The sequence below is a fragment of the Camelus bactrianus genome, chromosome 17 (genome assembly GCF_048773025.1).
Source record: "Camelus bactrianus isolate YW-2024 breed Bactrian camel chromosome 17, ASM4877302v1, whole genome shotgun sequence".
NCBI classification, from domain to species: Eukaryota; Metazoa; Chordata; class Mammalia; order Artiodactyla; family Camelidae; genus Camelus; species Camelus bactrianus.
The window spans coordinates 32261914-32279038 of record NC_133555.1 but is presented as its reverse complement, the minus strand read 5'-3'; the positions used below and the strand labels follow the sequence as shown (position 1 = coordinate 32279038).

General features: G+C 54.5%; 1 long non-coding RNA gene across 8 annotated transcripts in view; it reads left to right on the top strand.

Moving 5' to 3' along the window:
* LOC123612562 (uncharacterized) overlaps positions 1-17125 on the top strand; it is a 48658-nt gene that overhangs the window by 15368 nt on the left and 16165 nt on the right. For 6 of the 8 annotated variants that reach the window (XR_012499988.1, XR_012499989.1, XR_012499987.1 and 3 more), the window contains 3 exons: positions 2510-2667; positions 3212-3338; positions 11541-12118. This is a non-coding gene — a long non-coding RNA (uncharacterized LOC123612562). The remainder of the gene's footprint in view (positions 1-2509; positions 2668-3211; positions 3339-11540; positions 12119-17125) is intronic. The other 2 variants (XR_012499990.1, XR_012499992.1) reach the window with 2 other exon arrangements.

The window sequence follows — 17125 nt, the reverse complement described above, 5'->3', positions numbered from 1 at the left end:
GTATGAGTGGGTGGGGGCTAGAGGCCATTGAGAGTACCTGAGGGGACAGGAATAGGGGGAGCGAGTGGAGGACATGTGGATGACAAGAGGGCTGCCCTGTCCGCCCAGGATGTGAGGCCTCTAGGGTTTGGCTGTGAAAGTCCCGGTCACCTCCTCCAGCTGAGCTATTAATACCCAGCTACGACCCACGCACCCTCGCTGGGAGGACGCCGAGTTCCTTGGGGGCTAAAAACGGTCTGAGATGGGGATGGGCCCTGGTGTTCTCCCTCTCTTCTTGTCAGAGGAGCTGGGGCCAAAGGCCAGGCTGGCCTGCAAGGGGGCCGGAGCCAGGGTGGGGAGACAGAGGGTGACTGAGCCCTGGGGGTGGCCTGAGGATTCCAGGCTGGGTCAAGAAGGCACCCAGCAGTCCAGTCCCCACTGCTCAGAGACTGAGGGCAAGGGCAGAGGTCTTGCCAGTGGTCCCACCCAGGAGGGGCCCACCACCTAGCTCTCCTGGCTCCTTGCCTTCACCCAGGCGTTCCCCTTCCCCTCAGACCTCAGCTTGGCCTGCCCAGGCTGCCATGAGACTGGGGGCCGAGGGCTGCCTGTCTCCTCCTGCCAGGAGGATCCTAGAAGGGAAAGGGGGCTTGGGGGTGGTGCAGGGAGGCCTGGAGCCTCTGGTGGGATCTGAGCCAGCCGCCTGAAACAGAGCCATCCACATTTCAGCTTCATGTGTGAAATCTTGATCATTCACAGCACTCTCTGAGGGGGAAGTTACGGGCAGCACCATTTTATAGCTGAAGAAACTGAGGCTTGGTCATCTTCCCAGAGCCTGAGCTGGATGGACCCAGTTTGTTAGACTCCAACCCCTACTTTGTGTTGCTTCCTGTTACATCATTACAAAGGGAGGTTTCTTGGTTTGTTTGGGGAACCCATGAAACAAGTGTTTTCATCAAAATATCCTGATCACCATACTGTTCTAGGCCCAGCAGGGTGGCTGGACCAAGAACGGGGGGCCTGCAGGGGCACCTTTCTCCTGCACTGGTCAGCCCCCTCCCGGGGATCAGCAGCCACTTTCCCCTCCTTCCTGGGGCTCAAGGGCACATCCTAGGAGGCTGTGCTGGGCTGCTGGGCTTCTGGGCTCAGGGCCACCCAAGGCCACCTGCTCCCGGCTGTGTCACCCTCCCTTCCCATGACAGATGCTCCAGGATCCAGACACGGACCCCAGAAGAGCCCAGACTTGGCTGGCAGAGTCCAGACGAGAATGTGGCTGAGAGGTGTCAGCCCCAGAGGCCCCGGGAGCCGGAAATCCCGACAGCTGCCTGGCTCACGGGTCCTGGGCATTGGGCCCTGACCCAGGGCGGGCAGTGGCCGTGTCAGGTGTCCAGAGGAGTTGGGGGAGGTGATGGCTGGAGCTAGGGGCAGTCTGCCTGTGGTTAGCAAGGCTGTCGACACCTCCCAGGCTGCCAAGGCAGAGCAGGCGAGGAGCCTGGGGGAGGGGTCCTACCTTGGCCTGGAAGGTCTGAGGGGAGAGACAGGTCTTGTCTTGAAGATCTGGGGTAAGAAGAACAGTCTTTCCTAAGCTGAGAGACCTGGCCTGGCTGAGAAATCTGAAGATGGGGACAGACCCCTAGCCTTGAGGGCTGGTAGAGGGGGTATGTTCCTAATGGCTGGTGGGGCATAGGGTGTGAGGGTTGTCCCATCTTGACCACAGGGAAGGCTACCCATACCCTGGGCTTGGGGAGGGGAAGCTCTGAACCTGTCTCCCACCAGTTCCCCCTCAGCTGGGAGGCGGGTGGCTCTGCAGGACAAGACAGGAGGCCTCCAGCCTCAGGCTGACCACACCAACAGCCCCAGGGTTTCACTTCTCTATGGAGAAAAGGAGAGGCCTAGTCCTGCCTGGATTTTCCTCAGTCCCTGGGGAGGGTCTCTGCCTCTGTGCTGGTGGAGGGGGTGGGCAGGCTAACCTCAGCCGGTTCCAGAGGAGCCCTTCTGGGATGGGCCCCCCTGCCCACCTGACCCATGCCCCCTCAGCTCTCCTCATGCCCACATGCTCAACTCCCCTGGAGCCACCTCCCGCAGCAGTCTTCCTGGATTGCTAGAGATCAGGAGGCACCAGGCTCCCAACCCCCATAACAGGCCTGAAGGGCCCATGGCCGCCCTATCTCCTTGAGGGCCCAGCCGGCAGAGCCTAACCTTGTAGGGCTTTGGGCTGCCATCTCTCTTCTCCCACTTTCCTTTCAATGTGCCCTCTTTCCTGGCTTTCCTAGACTTTCCAAACCAGCCCCTGGGCCACACCAGGTCTGGGGTCCCCTCCCATCTCTGCTGTCCCGCCTGCCCAGTCTGGGGCTCAGTCCCCATGCCCTGCACCTCTGTCTTTTCTTTCTGGGTTTATCTTTGTTCTCTGGCCTCTGACTCAGACCTGACCCTATCTCTCTGTTTCAGTCTCCATGTCTGCCCCCTCTCCATCTCTGTCTGGCTCCCTCACCCAGTCTCAGACATCTCAGCCTTTCTGTCACTGTTGCTCTAGGACCTGATCCCGGCAGTGTCTCCTCTCCCCACCTGGCCGGGGCACCAGCTCAGACATCTGCTCTGACGTCTGCTCACTGGGCCCCATGAAGAGCTCAGACAACACTTGTGGTCTCAACTCTGGCCCAGCTCCAGGGGAACTGCTGTGATTCCTCGAAGGTGGGTGAGAGAGAGAGACAAGCCAGAGGGCCATGGGCTGGCCTTTCCCTTGGAGGCCTAGTGGTCCAGGGCCTCCCTCTGTTCAGGCCACAGCTCCCAGCACCACAGGCTGCACGTTTCTCCCCACCACTGAGGGCTCTGGGTTCCTGCGCAAGTTCTGAACTTTAATTTCCTCTTTTCCAGAGTGGGGCCCATAGGGCTACTTCAGCAGGTGTCAGAGGATGAAATGTCCATGCACTTGGCACTGTGCCCAGCACTTAGTAGTGCTCAATAGAGCCCCCATGACTGTTCCTGTGACTGTCATTCCCCAGGGTCCCCAGAGCCAAGGTGGGTGGAGTGGGGGATGGACTGAGCCTCTGCTGCTTGAAGTGCCCCATGTCCACCCCAAGTCCCACGCCCCTCCCTTCCTCTGTTGGACGGAAGACATCTCCCCACACCTGGGACCTTCCCGTCCTCAGAGTCTGTCTGAATTGCACACTGGTGCTCACCAAATTAATTACTGCTGGCTTGGGAATATGTTTTTTTAAGAAGACATTTTTTCCAGGGGGAGAAACACGCAGGAGCTATAATTAGTCAGGAAGAGGAAAGAAGAGTGGAGCGTGTGAATCACCAGCCCCGGTGACAGACGGCAGAGCCGAGAAGAAGTTTAGGGAGAAGCTGCTGGGATGTGGGTGAGTTGAGGATGGGGTGCAGCCCCCAAGCAGGCTGGGGTCCTGGAACACCAGGCATGTTCAGCGAGGGAGACTGTACCTGGCACCCTGAAGTCTTTCTGCCCTCCCACCAAGACTTGGTCACCCATCACCCTATCAAGGTCCCAGTGTCTCAGCTCCGCTGCCACTCCTGCCAGCCCTGACCGTCCCTGGGGCTTCTGCCTACCTCATCCCAAGGCCAATGCCAGTCCCTGCCGACATGTACCTGGGCAGAGAGCCATGCAGCTTGAATGAGGAGAAGAAACTCTAGAAGGTTTGAGTTGTCAGGGTTTACAAAACTTCTAGACCAGACTCTCATTCATTCATTTACATGTTCATCAAACACTGGAATGCTTCCATCTGCCTGGTCCACAGATAAGCAAACTGAGGCCCAGAGAAGTGCCGCTTCTGGGCCAAGGCCACACAGCTGGGAGTAGAGCAGCCTCTCTGCCTGTCCTGTCATACTAGCTCTGCCCAGCTAGACCCTGGGCAGGGATCTGGGCCACCAAGATGACCATGACCAGGCATCTGTAGGGCAGAACACCCAGTGCCATGAAATGAAAAGTCCAGCATGGTGGGAGCCTGAAAGTGGCTCTTGATCCAGCCTGGTGGTCACAGAGGGCTTCACAGAGGAGGAGGTGAAAAGTGTTCAAAGGATGGAAATGAAGTGATAGCCCATCATGCCAGAGCAATGTTAAGGGACTCTGTGGCTGGGCTCAGGGAGCAGCAGGAGTGGGGGAGTTTCTGGGGAATGCGGCTTCTGGGCCAGGTTCCCATTTCCCCCGTGTTTCTCCTGAGCAGTTGGCTGGGGTACTCTGGGACCCTGGTCCTTGGGGACCCTCCACTGGTTTTTTTTTGATGTCTGAGACACACTGACCGAGGTAACCCCTGTCTGGGCAGTCAGTGGCCCAAGGGACTAGACCCCAGGTTTCTCTCTCTTCCTTTCCTCTGGCTGAGGGCTGGCTACTCTGTGTTCTAGGGATATTAGCCTGGGCCTCAGGGAGACGCTGGAGCAGTGTAGCCTGTGCCTGAGAGCAGAGGCCCCAGCTCCCCAGGGAGAGGACACTTCCTCCTCTGGGAGGGGATAGCATCGCTCAGTACACAGAGAGCTCCCTTCTAACCCCAGACCAAATTAGCCTTCCAAATTACAGGCTGCACGCCCTCCAAATTGGGGACTGGGTGGGAGAACAGAGGCCCAGCTCTCCTTCCTGCTTCCTGCTCATGGAGGGCTCTCAGCTGGTCTATCTAAATAACAGGACCGCGTTAGGAAAGAATTCTGGGAACACACACCCTCCCACCCCAGGTTGCAGGGATCCCCAAGTCCCAGGCCCCAGACCTGTATCTAGACTCAGGGCAAGGCTGTGCCCTTTTGGGCTTTTACAATGGGCTTGGAACTAGAACATCTAGTCAGCGCCAGCTTAGGGTTCTGAGAGCATTAAGGGGGACATTAATTCATTCATCAAACACTTTCTAGGCACACTTTCTGTGCCAGGCATTGTGCTGGGCCCTGAGACACTGAGTGGCAATGGAAGTAACAGACATGTGAGAAGGAAGGTATGTGTCAGAATGAGCAGGCTTGTGACAGGGGGTGTACAAGTGGCTGTGAAAACCTCTGATTAGGTCAAGGAGAGCTTCCTGGAGGAGGGGGTATACAAGCTGAGTTCCAAAGGATGCATGTACCCTTAGCCAAGATAAGAGAGGGGAAAAGAGTTCAGGGAGGAAGGAACATTAAGTGCAAAGGCCAGGAGCAGAGAGTGAGGAAGTGGGCATGAAGAAGTGGGTGGAGGCCCTGGTTTGTTCAGATCCAGGGCCCTGTCAGCCATGCTGGGGGTGGGGGTGGATTTCATCAGAAGTACAAGAGAAGAGGAAGCCGGTTATCTGGGGACTAGAGGAGGATGGGTGTGTGTCTGCAGGGGCAAAACTGGACCCCGGGCCCCAACCTGAGGGCTCCTGGTAGGTATTAAGGGGCACAGGGGCAGAGGAGGGGGTCCTGGGACCTCCCACTCTGGCCTCCCTCAGACCCCTTCCAGACAGCCTCAGGCCTTTGGAGAAGCAATCCAGTTTACCACAAGTAGCCTGATGGTATTTCTTTGTGTCCTGAAATTAAGGTGACTTCTTATGTTCTCTCTAATTGGTTTGGGACTTTACATGTTTTTGTTTTAGAAGAAAATGTTTATGGATATTGAGAATAAATACAATTCTTGTGTGGTGCTTGGAGGGCGGAGAATGAAAGAGAAACACCTCCTGAGCTCATCCACTCTTATGTCATGGAAGAGGCAAGTGAGATGGGGAGGGAGGGGCGATGAGACCACACAGGAGCCGTGATCGTCCCCCAGGAGTAGGAGGGGTGGCTTTTAGGGGTCAGTAGAGAGAGGATGCTGGGTAGGGGATTCTTACAGAGTGAAGGAGGGGATCTGGAAGTTCCGCCAGCTTCTGGTCTTGCTTACACACCTCCTGGGACAGAGAGCTCACTGATTCCCTGGCTGCCTGTGGTGAATTGGCCTAGCTGTAGCTGGTGAGCAGTTCCTCCTGAGTAGGAGGCACTGCTCTCCTCCAGTCCCACCCAAGTTTCTCTGCATCCTAATCTCTACCCTACCTTTGACTTCTTGTCTTGCCTCCACTGCCTGAGGTAAGATTGAGGCCAAGGTGGACTCCATGAGCAGGGCCCTGGGCTTCTGCAGGCTGCATGGCTCTGGATCTGATCTGGCCCCAGTAGATGGTGCCTGCAATTCTGAGCCTGATGGCTGGGAGGGCTTCCGGACCAGAACTTCCCCGGCTGGCAGCCAGTGTGGGAGCATGAGGAAAGGCACGGAGTCGGCTTCCTGGATGCCCGGCCTGCTGTCCAGCACGTCCTGCAGGGCCCGGCCCAGCTCAGCTGAGGATGTGAGCCAGTGGGTAGAGGCAGGGTCTGACGGACAGTTCCCCGGGCATCTATGGGCAGACAGGTGGGGCACCAGGTCAGTGGGATCCCTCACTCAGCAGGCTTCTGTTTGACCCCTGCTGTATGTCTGGCCTGTGATGGCTTCTGGGCCCTCAGAAATGAATGAGATACAGACTCTCCCTTGTCCCTGAGAGCCTGCAGTCTGGACAAGCATGGAGGAGATGACAGAGAACAATGAAAAACTGCATCCCTGTCTCTACTGGCAAAATCAGCTCCAGACTTTGGGGAGTGAAATTCTCCATAACCCTCTTCCACACCACAGCTGGAGAGGGATCTCTCGAAGTTGCCTCTGGCCTCCTGCTCCTTCTGCTTGACCTGCCATGGCTCCCCATTGCTTGCCCCCAGAGGCCCTGTGTGCTCTGGTCCAGCCTCTCCCTGGAACTGGACTCCCTCCTCCACTCAACTGCAACCAACAGTCAGGCTTTTGCGGTCTCTCTGGCCCTCTGGCCTTTGCCCAGGTTCTTCTCTGTGTCTGGAAAGTGTCCCTTTCCTTTTCCCTTGCTGACTCCCACTCACTCTTCACAGTCAGCTCCCCAGTCCTCTCCCTGGGCAGCTTTCCCAGCCTGCAGATCGTGACAGCCCCCTGGTACCCGTCTCTGTAGCGCCCTCACTGCCCCTCAGAGCACTCACGGAACCTGGAATCGGGCCTTTCATGGTGTGCTTACACATTTCACGTCACCCTTAGCTCGCAACACAGGCGGGTTTCTCATGGTCCCTGCTGGACCACGTCTTCTCACTCCTGATGAGCCCAGGGCATGCACATCATCAGTGTATGTCGAATGAGGGGTAAATTAATGTAAAAGCCACAGCTATTGTTTCTATCAATGGAGATTTAAGTTCAGGCACAAACAGCTAGGAGGATTTAAATGCCTATTCATACCCATATGCTGAGAATGTTGGAAAGATGGTTTTATTGGCCCCTAAAATGTAACCACCCCCAGGCCTGCCCCCCAAGTCACTGGCAGTGGCTGGTTCAGGGCAGCTCTGAAGTGAACAGCAACAGCAGTGACACTGGCTGTGTGCTGGGAGCCACCTCAGCCCCGAGTAAGTGCAGAATGTTTTTCAATGAAACATCATATTTGGATGTAAGAACCTAGAGTATCAAAGATTCATGTGGAGCCAAGATTCATTCATCAACAGACATTTCTTCAGAGCCAACTACGTGCCAGGGGTTGGCACAGTCCAAGATTCAGGCTGTGGACAGAGGACCTGCCTTTGCCAGGCTGAAGCCAGAAGGAAAAGCGGGGTCAGCAGACCCGACCCTCGGCCCTGGACCAAAGGGAAGAGAAGACGTCTCCTCCTATGGGATGTGTGGTCTCTGAGCGCAGCTCTGTCTGCAAAGAGGCACAGGCTGACCCTGTCTGCATAGCCCCAGAGACTCCAGGCGTTCTGCTGGATGCCTGGGCCAGTCCCCCTGTTCCCTGGGGCCAGTGTTCCAACAGCTGTGGAGGTAGGATGGGCAAAAGGACCTCATGGAGACAGGCTCGCCGCCTTTCCTGCTGGCACCCGCCCCTTCCACGGGATGTCACTGCATGGCCTGTACGTGGCCAGCATCTGCCAAGGGTCACTTTAGGGTCATGTACAAATCATGGCTCAAAGCAAGCCCCTCCCTGCTGCCAGATTGTGGTTGGGGTATCCTACGGTGCATGTGTGTGTGTGTGTGTGTGTGTGTGTTTGTGTCAGGTGGGGAGGGTGCGAGTAGGGCCTGGGAGGTTCTGGGAGAAAATAATGAGCTCCTTGTGAGAAGAGGGCCTGGCTTTCCCCCCAACTCCCCAAGACATGACCTTTCTCCTGCTTTAGACCAGAGTCCCCAAGGGCCTTAACCAGGAAGACAACCAGCAGTGAGATAGCCAGCCAGCCTCCCTGGGGCTGGGGTCCCCATCCCACCTGGCCAGAATCTTGGGTCAGTGGCCTGGGATCTTCAGCCACCGTGCTGACGTGCTGAGGCCCGAGTCCTCACCCAGCTATGCCCTGCCAGAGCAGGGAGGGCTCTGAAGGACACAGACAGCTCTTCCTCTGTCAGGACAGTGGGGCCATTTATCAGGGAGATAAGCAGTAGCCAGAGGACAGAGTTGGCGGAAGGAGCTGTCTGGAGGAGATAACTTAGGGTCATTTGGAGGGCACAGAAGGCCCCATGTCCCCCTGCCTTGGCCACCCAGGCCCCGCCCCTATGCCTGCTGGCCAGGACATCTGGCTGTCTTATTTGTGGAAAAACCTGATGCCCTCCGGGATGACGAGCTGGGCTTCTGTTGAGCGTGGAGTGTGTTTCCTCTTCATATTTGGTGCCATGGCCAGGCCCCATGAGTCTGCCTCACCCATTCACAGATGGGGAAACTGAGGCCCAGGGAATGGGCTTTGGGCTGCTCTTGTCAGAGGGAGCAAGCTCGGGGTCCTGACCCTGCCTTCAGCCTCCTGCACAGGGTGGGAAGGGAAACCGACATGGCGCTGCATCACTGGGCACTTACTCTGTTCAGGTGCCTGTCTGCATGGCCTGTGTCCTGTCCTTTCTACCCTGGGGACCAGGCATTGCCTTGGCCTCATTTTCCTGAGAAAGGCAATGCCCAGAGCGCTGAGGGCACCAGCCCAGTGCTGAACCGCTGGGAAGTGGCTCAATTAGGGTCTGAACACAGGGCTCTCAGAGCACTGTCTACCCAGAGGGGTTTTGGGTGCCCGGCAGAGGCCACCTCTGGGATCCCTCTGCGAGCTAAAAGCTGACACCCCCAAACTGTTAGAAACCCCTAGGCTGACCTCACCTCCCTACCTTGGCTCAATAAATATTTGAAGAAATTAAGAAGTCAAAAACGAACAAACACATGAGCATAAATCATGACATTTCCCCTTTATGAGCCCCTGGAGGTGGTCAGGCCTTCTCTCGGGGCTGTGCACACTGGTCTTGCTATCTCCCTGCCTGGGCCACGTCTAGCCACCACCTGCTGGGTCCTCAGGGTGGTCCCATCTGAAGAGATGGTGCCCACCTTAGGAGCCGAGAGAAGAACCCAGGCCTTGGGCTACAGAGACAGGAAGGAGGAGGAGGAGGCAGAGGGAACAAGGAGACCCCTCTCCTGGGCTGGAAGATGGACTCATCACGGCCCCACCGGGGGCACTCTTGGAACCCTGCAACCCTTGCCATTGGGATCATGAAGGGTTGGTGTGTTCAGGGTGTGGCAGGGACCAGGCCTGGTTGTGGGGATGAACCCTGGATCTCCTTTCTCTGTCCTGGTGTCCAGGGCAGTGGATTTGACCCAGAACTAGCCAGAGGCTTTTCTGGGAAGTATTTGCTACATGAAATGTAGGAGGGGGCACCCTGGGAGCCTTGAATTCATCAGGCAGGCATGGGAGCCTGGGTGGCTTTTGAGAGCCTTTTTACTCGTGACCATCTTCAGGGGTTCTGGGTACTCTTCAGCCTGGGCCATGCTGGGCAGGGAGGGGTGTCTGAGTTGTGCAGGGAAGGGGCCCTGGACATGGGGAAGGAGCCAGTGAACGTGGCAGTCATGCAGAAAGGAGCCGCCAGGGGCTGTTGGGGAGGGGAGGGGACAGACATGCACAGCCGTGTCAGCCCCACCACCACATTCCCCTATAAGCCCCGTACCCTGGAGGGGCCCTTCCTTGGATTTGGCTAGAGGCATTGGCACCTGAGGTGTGGAAAGCTTTTTATCCTAGGACACTGATTGGGTCACCTCATGGCAAGCCAAGGGAAGATACAGACAGACCTCCAATCCTCAGGAGATAAGCACGGGGCTGCCTCTGAACTTGTTCTGTAGGTGGAAGCTGCTGGGTTAATCATGGAGGCCAGCCAGGAGGAGGGCCCCAGTATTGGCTGTTTCTCTGCTTGCTGCGGGGTGGGGCAAGGAATTCATTCATACTCTGAGACTTCTCTGGGAGCCTGGCCAGCTCCGATGTGCAGGCTGGAGAGAAGTTGTTGGTCCTCCTAGGCAGAGACTCGGCAGGGAGGCAAGGGCGACAATGATGTCCCAGGGACAGCCTAGCGCTGAAGAAGTCTCCATCCCTGGCCTCCTGGAGTCTGCCTGCTTCTTCCTGAGCTGTGTTAGTGCCTGTCTTGTGCCTACCAGGCTAGTGAGTAGTGAGGATCAGGGTCTCCTGGGAGCCCTGACAGCAGGATTTGGGGGCTTAGGAGAGGCATCTGCTCAGAACAGACCAGGGACCTCAGTTCCTGTTCTGTCTCCCTTCCTAGCAGGGTGGGAGGTTATCTGGACCAGTCCCACTCTGGGATCTCAACAAGCTGGTCCAGCACCTGCCCCGCTTGATCTGCCTCCTTCCTGTTCCTCTAGCCTGGACAGACCCCATGCCCTTTAACCCCCTCATTCCTGCCCCTAGCCTGTAGCTGCAACAGGCTGCCCCCTCAAGACAGCATCTGCTCACATCCCCCACTCCCATCACTCCTTCCTGAGAACAGGTTGTGTCTCAGCCTTTCTGAGCCTCAGTTTCTTCTTCTGTAAGATGGGGAAAATGACGCCTATCTCTTGGGCTTTTTGTGAAGATCCAGTGAGATTGAGCATACAGAATGCTTGCTACAGGGTCTGTAGAGAGCAAAGCCACACTAAATGGGGTGTTCTCATTACCACGCCCGGCCCTGCACTGCCCATCTAAACCTCTGGGGTACCTGTCTGACAGTCCTTATTTTCCCAATGAGGAATGTGGGGCTTTGCAGGGCTAGTTAGCAATGTGCCCAAAGTCACACAGCTGCAGGTGGCAGAAGTGTCCTGCACCTGCAGGAATAACTCCGCTATGATGACCTGTTAACCCCACACAGAGAGGGTATCTGTGGCCCTCAGCAGAAGGCAGCTTGTTTCTCACAGGATTATCTCTTTTTTTTTTCTTTTTTATTGAAGTATAGTTGATTTACAATGTTGTGTTAGTTTCTGGTGTAAAGCAGAGTAATTCAGTTATACATGTATGTTCTTTTCCATTATGATTTATTATAGGATATTGAATATAGTTCCCTGTGCTATACAGTAGGACCATATTTTTTTACCTATTTTATATATAGTAGTTTGTATCTGCTAATCCCAAACTCCTGATTTCTCCCTCCCCCACCCTTTTTCCCCTTTGGTAACCATAAGTTTGTTTCTGTTTTCTAAATAAGTGTATTTGTGTCATATTTTAGATTCTACATATAAGTGATATAATATGGTATTTATCTTTGTCTTTCTGACTTCATTTAGTGTGATAATCTCTGGGTCCATTTATGTTGCTGCAAATGGCGTTATTTCATTTTTTTTAAGGCTGAGTATTATTCCACTGTACATATTGCACGGGGTTTTCTGTGCTGCATCTCAGGACATGTGAGCCGCTGGACACCGAGCGCATCCGCGTGGCTCTGTGGAGCCCCCCAGAGTGGGCTCTGAGCGCAGGCGGGTGAGCTGGGCTCTGCAGGAGCCTCCGTCCCCACAACACCTCTCTCCCAGGTGGGACAGGAGCGGGTGGCCACAGCTGAATTCACTCCGGGTCTCTCCGGGCGGGTGGAGCCGACGCTTCAGCGGCACGAGCAGTGTGGAGAGGCGGGCCCAGCCTGGCCTGGAGCCGGGTAGCTGGCTAGGCGCCGGGCGGTGGATTCTGCTGCTCCGCTTTGGCGTTCCGGGCACATCCCAGGGCTGCAGCAGAGGCGACAGGGAGAAGCCAGGGCCTAGGCTGTGTGGCTGGGAGAGGCCTGAGCAGATCCTACCCAGCACCGGCTGCAGCACCAACCGGACGGCCTCAGGGACCCCTGCCTGGCCTGGCCCTGCTCGCGCCTCCGAGGGCTCCCTCCGGACCGCCTGCAGGATCACAGCTCAGCTTCCTGGCTCAGCGCCTTATCCTCCCGGTAAGTCTCTGTTCCGTGGTCCAAATGACGGGGTGAAAAACCGCATCTCATGAGGCTGAAATAAGGGGGTGTGTGCCTGAGACACAGCCTGCACCCAGGAGGCCGACTCCTTAGAGTTTCCCCTTCCCTCACTCAGCTGGCCTGTGAGCTCCTGGGAGGCAGGCAGCCTTTCGCATGAGGCCTGCGGGGCGGGTGGATTAGTTACCTCTTCACTGTGTTGTGATCGTGGCCCAGCAGCTTGTGTTTCTGTCTCTTGGATGCACACGGGACACCCAGGCCAAGTTCCACTTGCCTCCTGTTGGTAAAACAAAGGTTTGCAGGCTGCAGGGCCTGGAGCCAGGGGAGGGACAAATGACCCCCTAGGCCTGTGCAGCCCTGACCTTCCACAGGCCTAGACAGGTGTGTTCAGGTGTTGCAGGCTAATGCTGCGTTGAGGTTATGACCCATTAGATGGGTCCCTGTGGGCTGTGCTGTCAGGATGCCCACTAGCCTGTCCTGGAGAAGGACCTCAGCCTCATACCTTCCCAGAGGTGCTTGGAATTTAGCAGGGGGTGGGGGAACCAGCAACGTGCAGAGGAGAGCCTGTCCCCGCCCCAGCCCTAATCGAGATCCACAGGGAGGGTAGAGGCCTCTCATGGTTGCAGGAGAGAGAAACCTCACATCCCGGGACCTGCAGGAGTCCTTTGGACAGACCACCAAGTGAGGGTCCTTGGCTTGTTGCAGGAAGGAATTCAAGAGCGAGCCAGAGAAAAGCAAAGGTGGGTTTATTTAGAGGGATACACACTCCATAGGCAGAAGGCGGACCATCTCAGAAAGTGGGAGCGGCCTGGGGCATGGGGGTCATAGGTCTTTAGGGGCTAAATAATTTCATATGCTAACAAATGGAAGGAATGTTCTTGCTATTTTGGTGAAACAAGGGGGGTTTTCCAGGCATTGGGTGACTGCTCATTTTTTTGGTCTTTCATGGTCCATCTTGGAAGAGTCTTGGTGTAAGGAGGAGTCATTTTGAGTGTCATAATGAAGGTATAATGAGCTTAAAGTCAATGCCCAGACTATTCTAAAAGCCACCTTGATTTCAGCTGGTTCTGGACAGACTTTATCGCATCCCAACAGTGGTGCCCCTTCTTCGTTTATCTAACCTTTGTGTCCATCCCCTTTCCCTCCTGCCTCATTCCTGCTTCAGAAATTTTACTCTCATTATTTTATGGGAAGCAGAGGGGTGACTGTCTTCTGTAGCTGCTTCAGGGCTGAGTAGGGGCATGGACCCGGCCTATCAGGGAGTAAAAAAATCTTTGGATGCCTGGTGTAGGGTCCCAGGGGCAGGATGTCTTCTGTTTTAAATCAGAGGGCGGAATGGGCTGGAATCCTCGTGTAGCCTTCACTTTGACATGGAACTGTTGTAACCTGGAAGATGTGAACTTTACCAAGAGGTTAAAGAGGCAGGGTCCAAAGAGGAGGAGAAGGAGCATGATCATTCCTGGGCCCAGGAGGGGCAGGAACCAAGTAAGGCTAGGGATGGTGCTCTGATTGGTGGACCAGATGGCATTAGGGTCTGCCCCCTGGTTGTAGTGGTGTAACCATGATGCCTGTTCATAAATCTTTTTGATGTCCATCTGGATCTGGCCCGAATTGTTGACATAGAATACGGCAGGTTTTGTTTCTGACCTCACAAACGCCACCTTGCTTGGCCAGCAATTAATCCAAGGCCAATCTATTGTCTATGATCGCATTGGCCAGTGAGTTTAAAGAAGTTAGATGTCTGTTTCGGGCTTTTCCAGTGGTCAGGGCTAGTGTCTCCAAAGTGCTGATTAGATTTCTAGGGTTACCACCTAGTAGGCAAAGCCTCCCCATGGAGCTGCCCATCCCCCTGCCAGTCCTATTCCTGCCAGTGTTAATCTGATGGCCCTCCTGGGACAATATTTAGTGTTATTATGACTGTGAATGGGCTCAAATGTCCTAATGTACAGGCTCCCTCGTGCCACACATTACTGATATAAGGCTAAGCACTTACATAGGGGCCACATTTGCCCAGGGGTGCCCTTGTCTTTGGGCCCTCATTGTGGGGAGTGCCACATGTCCAGACATATCCTGAAGGTGCAATAAGAGATCTGGGAGAAGAGCAGTTCATCAAGGAAGCAGCTGCTTGCAAGCTCAGAAGGGACAAGTTAGAACATAATGTGGGGAAAAGGGCCCTTTAATATTTGCAAAATAGTTAAGTTGGGGAATATTCCATGCCCTCTGCTTAGATGAGATGGTGTAGTATGAAGGTTTTACTTACCACTTCCATAGAGCCCGACCACTTGTAGCCCAATTTTTAGTCCATTCCATCCCTATCCCCTAGGCACCTTGGGTCTGGGCTTCATTATAAGCACACCTTTTGGAGGCATTTGTGGGAATGTATTTTGGGTCTGGGTTCAAAAACATTGTGGCAATATTACCACCCAGGGGCCAGGGATCATTCCAAAGAGGTTTACCACAGCCAAGAGAACCATTAGAGGTATAGTGGCGTCAGAAGCATGACTGGTTTTCTGGATAACAGAAGTAGCCATGATTAATGCAAAAATTTTAAGTCACCTTGTTTAAAAGAGTTAAATGCAGGCAAGGAATGAGGCCTGACGGGGGTATTACCCATGGCACTAGTATCGGTGATGGGGGGGTGGAGGTGGGCTTCCGTGTGTTTGATTGATAAGCTCTGGTCATGTGTACCTATGTGTACCTGTAATGATTGCTATAAGTCAGGGGTTTTATGACAGACACAACAATTAACTAGGTTTTCTCCCCGGGCGACTCTTTTAGATACGTGTACTACAGCATTATTGCCCATTCCCCCTGAGCCGCCACCACCGTCAGAAGTCCTACTGGGACTATCATGGCTTTTGACATCATATTACTGTACTTTTTCTTTTCAGACCCAGCAGGGACAAAGAAGATGTTTATCAAGGGGAGGGGGTTCTGAAAAGCAGCAGAGTAAGGGCATGATAGAAACACAAGAAGTAGGAGGCCAACCCACCACGGCCACGTGAAGTCAGTTATCTGTTCTCATGAACAGGTATCTGAGGTCTTCCACTGGCTCCCAGGAGTGGGTCGCCTCTGGTTCCTGTTGGGACTTACAAGATACAGGTTTTATTCTAGACAGACGTACCCAACCAGTAACTCCCTTGACAGCAGTTGGGGTACTCAATAACACTTCATAAGGTCCTTTCCATTTTGGTGGTAGCTGGTCTTCAGGGGACCCTTCCTTCCAAGTTTTAGTAGGACAGAGTCTCCTGACTGGATGGAGAAGACCTTTTCTTTTGTGAGGTGGGGAGCACTTTGTTTCCATATTCTTGGAGGGCCCTTTGAACTTGGCTCAAGCTAACAGTGGGAGACCAGTTGGTGGGTTTCTTCATCAAACACGAGGTCTGAAGTCAAGGGCCACCTATCAGTCATTTCAAATAAAGTTTTAAAATTCCCTTGGGGACCATCCTGTTCTGCAGAAGGGCTACAGGGGGCAGGGGTGGAGACCCAGGTTTTTGAAGTCTCTTGGCACAGCTTACCAAGCGTTCTTTGTAGAACATGATTGGCTTTTTCTACCTTGCCTGAGGATGAGGGCCTCCAGAAAGAGCAGAGGCGGTAGTTAATACCCAGAGCCTGGGTCACCTCGGCAGTGAAGGAAGGTCCATTATCATTCTGTAGGCTTTTTGGTAACCCAAATCTCGGAATTTTCTCTTTAAGCAGAAATTTGGACACTTGTGTTACCTTTTCAGTCCTAGTAGGGGAAGCTTCTATCCATCCTGTAAAGGTGTCTGTGAACACCAATAGGTTTTTCCATCCCCTGTGTGGTGGCATCTGGGTCAAGTCCATCTGCCAGTCTTCCCCGGGATAGGTTCCTCGATGTTGAATGGGCTGACTTAGGGGTGGGGTTATGGGATGGCTTCTTGGGTCATTGTGGGCACAAAGTTTGCAAGCCCTGGTGACATTCTTATCAGTTTGGGACAGTCCTCACCCAGGAACACCTGGGTGACCAGTTTGAATAGGGAGTCTCACCCTAAGTGGGAGGATTCGTGGAGGTGCTTAATTATTTTCCATTGCTCGGCCCCTAGAATAAGAAGCTTGTTATCTCTCGTCAGCCACCCTGAGAGTTCTCTGTCCAGTCCCCAGTGTTTAGCCCACTGGGTTTCTTCAAGCATATCGGATGGCGGCGTTGGGAAGGGGAGACTGTCGGGTTTGAGAGCTGCAGCTGGTGGGACGGCTGTTCTTGGGCTGCAGGCTGCCCAGCCTTGTGGACTAGGGCGTTTCCCCTTATGAGAGAAATGTTGCCCCTTCGGTGACCCCTGCAATGAATGACTGACTGCAAACTCCTTTGGAAGCTGGACTGCTTCTACTTCTAGAATTTCCGCCTGGTTGTTTTATAGGGGACCCTGTGGCCGTTAGTTGTCCCCTGTGTTTCCCCTTGGCAGCAGGGCACAGAGCACTGAGAATCCATACTTAAGATCAGGATATATATATTGGTTCTAATGCCTTTCCTGGCTGCAGTGCTCTGGTCAAGATGATCAACTCGGCTTTTGGGGCAGAAGTGTGAAGAGTGCAGAGCTCCAGACTCAACAATTGTCTGCAGGCTGCCTGTGGCCAAGCCAGTCTGTCTCCCCGGTCTGTGCATGAAACTGCTTCCATCAGTAAACCGCTCTGCATCGGGATCGGTCAGGGGCTCATCCTTGAGGTCAGGCCTCCTGGAGTGAACATGCTCAGAAGTCTCCACGTGGGAGTGAACAAGGGACCCGTGGGGTGGGGGTCCGGCATTAGAGTAGCTGGGTTCAGGGCTTGGCAAACTTTCCGAGTTACTCCTGGAGTGTCAAGTAGGAGCGCTTGGTATTTTAGCGATCGTCCACCCATCAGCCATTGGTGTCCTTTTGCCTCTAGGACTCCTTGTACCTGGTAAGGAGTTAGGACTTGCAATGACTGTCCCAGGGTGAACTTACTGGCCTCTTCTACTGGCAAAGCAGTGGCAGCCACTGCCCTAAGACATCC